This window comes from Suricata suricatta, chromosome 12 (assembly GCF_006229205.1).
Source record: "Suricata suricatta isolate VVHF042 chromosome 12, meerkat_22Aug2017_6uvM2_HiC, whole genome shotgun sequence".
In the NCBI taxonomy this organism is placed as follows: domain Eukaryota; kingdom Metazoa; phylum Chordata; class Mammalia; order Carnivora; family Herpestidae; genus Suricata; species Suricata suricatta.
The window spans coordinates 36461506-36470740 of NC_043711.1; the positions used below are offsets into that span (position 1 = coordinate 36461506).

The 9235-nt window shown below is 37.2% G+C and overlaps 1 long non-coding RNA gene across 1 annotated transcript in view; it reads left to right on the forward strand.

Annotated features, from left to right (window-relative positions):
* Window positions 1-3722: 3722 nt before the first annotated feature.
* LOC115274058 overlaps window positions 3723-9235 on the forward strand; it is a 308694-nt gene continuing 303181 nt past the window's right edge. Inside the window, exon 1 of the long non-coding RNA XR_003901068.1 lies at window positions 3723-3774. This is a non-coding gene — a long non-coding RNA (uncharacterized LOC115274058). The remainder of the gene's footprint in view (window positions 3775-9235) is intronic.

Consider the following 9235-nt stretch of genomic DNA (forward strand, 5'->3'; position numbering starts at 1 on the left):
ACGTCATGTTTTCACATCATTGATTTGCTAATCTGACTAGATGAAGAATGAATTTTAATACCAGAATATTAGTTTGTTATCCTAGGAAAGTATCAATCCATGTTGCACCCTGCTGATTAGATTATCCTAAGTATTAGAGATTCAAGCTAAGTAATGCACAGAAAGCTCACCAGTAGGCAGGAGAAAGTTAACTGTATGGAACATATGCAGATAATAGTGAAGACTAGAAATTCAGGGAAGCACCGCATCAGAAATCTAACAGAAGGGTTGCTAAAATCAAGGAAGGATACTTATCAAGACTTGATTACTACCAAACCCTAAAAATCTAGCATAATTATTTTGTACGGTGACAAAACCTCTTTTAATTTGGAAAGTTCATTCTCCGGACCTTACTTTCAGAGTATGGCTACGATTCAGGTACTTGTCATAGAATTCAAGCATAGAAAGTGTGAGTACTCTGATCTTCTAGAGTAGAGGAGTGTCACTGGGAGCCACAGCAGTTCCATCCTTCATCTTCCTCTGGAGCCACAATGTCTCTGTCTCTATTTTCCATATTCACTTGCAGAAGAGGAAAAGTAGCTTCTGCTTCTTTTGCCACACACTAGCAATCACAATTGTCCCCAAGATGTGCGTTTGGACATGAATCCACCTCTTATTTCCAGTCAATATTGACTCAAATGCCCAATATCAGGAGAAAACACCTGGCTGGCTCCACATGGGTCATATGACTACCTCTGGTCCAATCAGCTATGACCAAGAGGTTGAATCACGTGGCACCCATCTGGCTATGTTCATTTATTTTATGGAAAGGAGAGTTGTTAACAGAGCATGGATGTGGCTGGGAATATCAAAAGATGTCCACCACATTATTCCAATATTTCAGAAGTCGAGATGAGGAACACCAGAATGATGATCATGAAATGGAACTGTAAAAATGAATGGGTCTGTACTCATATCTTAGCTTAAAACCAGTGTTCTCAGAGGCCTTAAGCTCTATATGAAAACATGAAGGTTATATACAAATTTTAATTTACAGAAATTTAACATGATATTCAAGATAATGTCCTCAAAGGCAGAAACATTTCTACTTGACACTATAATATCCAGTTTGAAATAAACAAATCTAGGGACACCTGGTGGTTCAGTCTGTTAAGCATCCAGTTTTGGCTGAGGTCATGATTTCACAATTTGTGGGTTCAAGCCCCATGTTGGACTTTGCACTGACAACTTAGAGCCTGGATCCTGCTTCAGATTCTGTGTGTGTGTGTGTGTGTGTGTGTGTGTGTGTTTGTCTCTCTTTCCCCCATTGTTCTCTCTCTCCTTCTCCCTTCCTTTCTTCCTTCTTTCCTTTCTCTCTCTCTCTCTCTCTCTCTTTCTCACAAATGAAGATTAAAAAGAATTAAAACGAATCTTTATGATGGCTTTAAATGGAGTGTGTTGTTGCTTTATTGATTTAAGTGCATTTTAAAAAAATCATATTGAAATATGAATACTATTGCTGATTATTTGATTCTTTTAATAAAAAAAGTTATGTTCTCTCAGTATATAAGTTAAATCTTCTTAATCACTAGGTCTTCACTTTCCTCTTGAAAGATATGTGTTTAATTTTCTGCCTTTCAGGTTAACTTCTTGGTATTCCAATAACTTTTTAAATAACAGAAGTGACCTGTAATAAGTTCTCAGATATGAGATATGAGCTTTATAAATAAGATCTATTCCTCTGTCATTGCTGCTATTCATTCAAGTGCACAAACCCATAACTCTTCTTTCTCCAACCCAAATCATTCAGTCACCAAGTCCTGCCGATTTCTTTCTCAATATCTGTCAAATCCATCTCTTTCAATATTTCTTTCCTTTGATCTTATGTATACACTACTCCTCCAGGAATACTTCCAAGGCACTGCTTTGCTTTTGACTATCATTCTTGCTAACAACTTTTAATGACTTACCATTGTTTTCAGAACCAAGTCCACTTCTCCCATCTTCCCACTCCAGAATCTTCCTTCCTACCTCCCAACCCAAAGGTAACAGACATTTGGGAAAGAAGATTGAAAAATAAGATACAAAGCCTGATGTACAGTTTGTGGCTAGTTTATTTTCTTCTTTATTAACATAGTGGTCCCTGAAATGATGTCAGAGCCTCCCAGTAGCTTCTGAGCAAGTCTTCATAATGTTCTGTCCCTTTATCCATAATATATCACATTGCTCTATTAGGAGGTGAACAAAAGGCAAGATTGCCATATTTGGTTTAAAAGCTTTTCTGCTTCTTCTATTAAAATACCTGATTACTAAACTGAATGTTAGTTAGCAATTTGGTCATAAAGGGAATTCATTTTATGGATGGGGTGCCTTGCAATTATTTCACTATTTTTCCAACTGTAGAAAAGATAAATTTTGACCTTTGTTGTTATATAGTCCTAAGTGTACATTTAAAATATTTTAAAGAAAGAAAATGTAAATATACAGAGACAAATTAATATATTACATAAAATAATTAGAGTCAGAAATTGCCCCTGGCATCTGGCTTATGGTAAAGAATATATCTGTTTGCTCTGGAATTATAGCCCAACCCTTTCTTCTTAGTTGGAGGTGTGCACAATTACTTTGAAAACAACCTGTTTCTGGAAGTCCCAGTTCTGCTCTCCTGACTTCCTAGTTTACAACTCTTGTAGAGGTGATAGTATCTGCTATGGGTCCATTCAACAAACATCTATTTTGAGCATCTACTACGTGAAGATACTTTCCTAGGTACCAAAAATGAAAGTGAAGGTGGTCATGAAAGAGTTCTTAACAGGTTGCTTAAACAGTCTCAGTGCTTCTGTGAAAATGGGAGTAAGAATAATACACTATCCAAACATGAAAGAGCCTGAAACATAATATCTAATCGGTACATGAGTAGGGTCTTCAGCCTTGGAATGGAATTTGTTTACTAGTGTGAATGCGAAGTAGAGAGGCTGTTATTCAGGTGGCACTCTAAAGTACAACAGTCATACACTGAGTTCCAACTCTGGACCCAATGTCATACAAGATAGTAGAGACACAGCTAGGAGCAAGAGGAAGAACTTTTCCAGTATTTACAGTCTCTTAGATTACTTGGAGGAAGGAGGAATAGGGGACCTATATTAACAAATAAATGTGTGGTCCAGGATAGTCTCATCCCCTTTTTGCCTTTCCATTCCTCTCCCACTTATTTTTGGCAAACATGGAATATTTTGAAAAAATGTTTAAATGTTTATTTGTTTTTGAGAAAGAGAGAGAGATGGAATGCAAGCAGGGGAGGAACACAGAGAGAGGAAAACACAGAATCTGAAGCAGGCTCCAGGTTTCCAGCTGCCAGCATAAGAGCTGGATGTGGGGCTTGAACTCAAGGACCCTTAGATCATGATCTGAGCTGAAGTTGGATGCTTAATGGCTGAACCACCCAGGTGCTTCTAGGAATTTTTATCATAAGACTCCATGGAAGTTATCATTTGAGAGGTGATCAGTATTTGTACCATTTCTAATATGACTAATATAATTCATCATAATAGTATTATTAAAACAAACAATATCAAAACAAATTAATAACTAACATTCATTGAGCAAATATGCCAGGAACTCTTCTTAATGCTTTTTGTATACCTAAAAGCTTTATGTATTGACCTAGTTGACAATCATCATTATGAGATCATTAAGGAATGACTCTAGGTTTAAGAACTTCAGGCGTTATAGCAGATGGTTGGTAAGATATATATGGGTGCAGTCTGCTACTCAGTGCCTCTGAAATCATACCAAGTGAGTGGTTGCCTGTGTTATCCTCATAACTAATTTATAAAGTATATGCTTTTATTCTATATATGTACTTAAGGAAGCTATGGCACATAAATTTTAAATAACTTGCTCAATAATACAAAAGAGAGTTGGTCTTGTAAATGTGAGGCTCAACCATTGCCAGCCTCAGATACCTGAGAACAGAGATGGTGTGCTGCTCTGAAACAGAGAGTAAGGACATCAAACCACCATTTGCTGAAACTGGGAACATGGGTGAAGGCAGATGGGATGGAATCAGGAAGGGAAATGAAGGGAGAAGAGACTTAGGGATACCTGTCTTAAGTGGGCACTGCCTGGTCTACAAAGATTTCCTTGGGAACAGCTGAAAAATCCTTTGACTAAATGCCAAATACATTTGAACTTGCTAAAACTAAGATTTATTTATGTTAGGGACTACCTGCTTATTGGGGGGTATTTATATATATATGTGTGTGTATATATATATATATTTATATATATATACTTATAAATATATATATAATATCCAGCATCATAGGTCCCAAGACAGAGTTTCTTGGGGAGAGGTATAAAAGGAAATGGTTAATTTTGCTGATGAGTGGTCTGGAGATGGAAAAGCCTTCTTGGTCTCCACCAAGATTAAACTGAGTCTTGCAAAGTAAGCAGGTATTTACCAATCCCTGTCCTCCCCAAAAACAATGGAGAAGGGCATTCTTGGTAAAGCTGTTAGCATGGGCAATGTCATATAAGTAGGAAGAGGTCTTCAGAGAAATTGCAAGAAGTTTAACTTGGCTAGAGTTACCTTAGAGTTACCTTGCTGCAATGAATGATGTGGCCAGAAATGTTGTATGAACAGACAACCTTGTAAGCTATATTTAGAATAGGATATGAGAAACTGGTGAGGATGTCTTAGTGGAGGAGTAAACTGGTTAGGTATGGTTTATAAAGCTCCCTCTGGCATGATACAGACGATGACTGGGTGAAAGATACATGCTTCGGCATTCTTGCCAAACCCACTATCTCTCTAGAAATTCTAACTGTGTCTTGTATATACCTTTAAACAGATCCTGAGTATGACAAAGGAGAAGAAAGATATCTAACACATGTTTTTGTGCCTTTGAACTTCTCAGGAAAATAACAAACTGTATGGAGCAGATGGAAGATCACTCGTAGTTTATATTTACATCTGTGAGAAATCTTAAGGATTGAGTGGTTTAGCAGTACTTCTGTTGTGTGTGCTATAAAAATTCATAGGTCAAATCAAGTTTCAGTGCTGATTATGTAAATAAATTGTGCAACTCCATTTCACCAGTTTATTATTTAATTAACAAATATAAGTTTAATGTTTACTATGTGCTGAATGGATGTTGTATTATGTACTGTGGGAGATGACAAGAATAATACAGATACTAATACTATTACTAATAATATGGTAGTCGCTAAAATTTATTGAGTGATAACTGGAATTGGGCACTTTTCTAAATGCTTTACATGGATTACCTAATTTAATCATCACAAAAGCAGTATTGTTATGCTGATGAGGAAACATACCATATGAGATATATGAAATTACATAGCTAGTTAGATGTACAGCTGGGATTTGAAATTTGTCTGATACCAGAACTTGAGCTTTTAATTTGATACTCAAAGAATTTAGATTCTAGTTGGGGATATGAGTCAGTAAAATGGGGAACACTAAAAATGTCACAGGACAGATACAAAATAAGTATAAATGGGTCCAGAAAAGTAAGGTGACCATGTTTATTTTGGTAAGGTCAGGGAAACCTTTGTGGGGGGACAAAGTACCTCACAGATTAGATTTCTCTGGAAGAAACCATGAAACAAGAACTCAGGTATAGTTTATATAGGAGGTGATCCCAGAAACGCACTGGTAGGGTTGTGGGGAAGTGAGAAGAGAAGGAAAACAATAAAGAACATGTTCAAGCAGAGGTTGCCACAGTAGACAACTAAGGCTAAATTCCACTGGGGACTCCAGGAGATAGTATGATTCAGAGTAGTACCACCTACAAGGTGAGGAAGCTGAGGTATTTATGCTCCTATTTCAATCTTTCAAGGGCTGAAGATTGCTCATGGCTTTGTTAACTCACTGGAATTTCCAGTCAGCTCCAGGCAGATGCCCTCAATGTAGTGAGTATCCAGTCATTGCAGTAAGGTGAGTTCAGAATGTACCGGAGTGGTGACTGCTGAGAGTAAATGGATTGGACATCAACAGCACCAGCTAAAAAATTTGAATTGTGTCCACTTCTGGATGAAAAGGAGATAAGATTCGTAGTCTGTCTTGGTCATCTGGCATACTACTTCTGAGGAAGAGGAAGAGAACACATATAGGGAAATAACTCACAGTCCCTGCTGCAGTACTGCCCAGGGAATGGTTCAAAGGGGTTGTAATCCACACAAGGAAGCTGAGGAAGTGTTAGCTGAGCTCGGAAAACTGAGATCCACCAGAGGTGTGGAGTGGCATGGTGTGGTGTGGCGTGGTGTGGTGTGGTGTGTGTGTGTGTGTGTGTGTGTGTGTGTGTGTGTGTGTGGCACATGGTAGTAGTGTAGGGCTGGAGACAGAGGAGAATGTGCAAAATTGGAAGACCTGAAGAAGGGTGTATGGCAGAACTGCAGGAGTTAGGGAGAAAACAGGGTATTATGAGATTGGAGAAAAGGGAAGTGGGGTGCCAGGGAGGGCCAGTTAACATGAACTGGACTATAAACCTGATGTTCTTAAATAACCCCCTCAAATAGTGTGACAATTATTGTTATCAGAATATCATTAAGGAATGACTCCAGGTTTAAAAACTTCAAGTGTTGTACCAGATGGCGAGTGAGATATATAGGTGCAGCCTGCCGCTCAGTGCCTCTGAAATCATACCAAGTGAGTGGCTACCTGTGTTATCAGGATGCATTGGGCTATAAACTGTGACCTAAATTGCCTTAAGTAGAAAGGAAGTTTATCTTCTAGACAGAGATAGGTGACCAGGCTCCAGGAATGAGGGATTTGGCTGTTCTCTTGATTCCTTCCTCCTCTGTATCAATTTTGTTCTCAGCTTGGCTGTCTTCATGGTCATAAGATGGGTGCAATCAGCAACTGTGGCAAGGTGCTGCTCTGTTCTAGTGGGAGAGAGATAATCCACATCCCTAACTATAGGATAGATTTCTTTCCTTTAATCTTATTATTTCTTTACATGTTGAGCCTACCTCTGAACCAATGATGATTACCAAGCCAATTTCCTCAGAGGATTGGTCTAAAATCTAATCACCATCAAAGAGGACAGGAATACTACAATGGGCTTAGACTAATCAAGGATTACTTCTGGAGATGTGGGTGGAGCTATAGTCATAGGAGCAGAGTTGATACCTGAACAAGATAATAATTTTGAAAGGGAGGGAAGAAAAAGTGATGCTGGGCTTATCCAAATTATCTACTCCATTAACAATTCCTTCTGTTCTTCAAAATAGCCACAGAAAATACAGGATCAATAATTGATATATTTAAAAGTATAGCTTTTCTTGAAAATATTCATCTGAGGCAACAGTATTTCATTTAAAAGTCTAGACTCTGGACCTAATTGTTGAGTTGAGATTTATTAATCACCATTTACCAAATTAATTATCTTAAGAAACTTAAATTCTTAGTTACCATTGTCTATATAACAGAGACACAAATAATCATCTCTACCACAAAGAGTTGTGCAGATGTTGAAATTAAATGATGTTTTATAAATCTTGGGACAGTGCTGGGCTCATGGTAAGACATCAGTAAATTTAGCCTAATATTATTCCTTGTTTGTTTAGTACAAAACGATTTTCTGCCAGTTATGTTAAAATAGAGTGAGAACTTGTGATATGATAGGGAATTTCTGGCTTGAAAATATCTTTGGGAATTGGTAGAACTGATATGAATTTAAAATGCCTCCTTCTAAATGTCCAGTTTACAAATCTGGGTTTTGAAACGCAATGAAGGCATTAAAAAGAGCTTTCCTGATATGAAAGCATAACCAGGATATTAGTATTTTCATGTATAGACATTACTGAGTCCCTTCAAGGAACAGATGGACTTAAATATGAATGAATGAAGTGATAACCTAGGTATAATTAGTGGGAAGGGATAATGACACTGTAATTAGACCAGGGACATGAGGAGTTAGAGAAGGCTCCAAACTCCTATCTTTCACTGCCCGGAAATCATTATAGGAGGTTGGGGCTTAGGGAGTGAGGAGAACTTGCTTCATAAGAATGTTTCCATTGCTTATGCCAAAACACATCCAGCCATTGTATAGTTTTGTAAATCTCTCTCCTGAGAGAATTAGAAGATAATTTTCTAAGCAGCTAAGCCCACATAACCACTAAAATGGAAATGAAATTAATGGAATAGTTTTTATATTCCCTCTCACACTCATCCATAACAAATCACATGAAGCTACAGCATTTCTGCACTTATCACATAACAGTCCCTTTTCTCCTAATGGTTGTACTTCTGACTTTAAATACTAGAGAAATAGATTAATAGTCTGGAGTTGGGAAAAGGCAGTACTTGATCATAAGTAGCTATGAAAAGACCACACCTATACTGTCCAGCTGGCACTTACCTTTGGGACTCTTGGGCAGTGGAAGAATGTTCAGATAACAGAAATGTAGGAAAAGACTCATTCTCCCTGTTTATCTTTTTTGGCCCATCCACTAAATGTAAGCATGCTGTTCTGTTGTCAACATTAAAAGGCACATTGAAAGGCCATCCCTCCCTGTCTTTTCTTGCGTAACTTATATTGAAAACTGAAAGCTCATGCATCAGCCAACTCAGGGGCTTTTGAACAAAAGTACATGAGTCCTGAAGGAAACAAATTGCAAAACTCTCTAAGAATGTTAAATATTCTTTGGGCTGATGTACTACCTCTTACCTCCAACATAAAGTACTTCATGTGTAAGAGTGTCAAGACCATTCCTCAACCAGGAGGCCAAGGTAAAACCCAGAAAGGGATAAAATAATTGTCTCTTTTCCTTCTTTTTTTTTTTTTTTAAAGTTTCTCTTAGTGTTTATTTTTCTGCCACTTGTGTTTGAAATATATTTTTATTGTATATTGAATTTTAGGTTGACAGGTTTTTTTGTTTGTTTTACTTTCAGCATTTTACTGATCTCATTGCTTTATCTTCTGATCTTCTGGCCTGCACGATTTTATTTATTTATTTATTTATTTATTTATTTATTTATTACTTTATAAAGTTTCATATTTTTTTAACATATGCAATTATTTTCCATCCTTTACAATACAGTAGTTGCAATGACACTCAAAACAGAAAAGCAAAGTAAAAAATCAAAACACCAACTTCTGTTTCATGTAATTAGACTTATACAGAAATTAGAAGGTTAAGTAACAACTAGTTAATCACCTAATTTCACAGCTATCGGAAGTGGCAATCGTTATATAGCAGCTTATCTATGATACATTCAAGATAAATG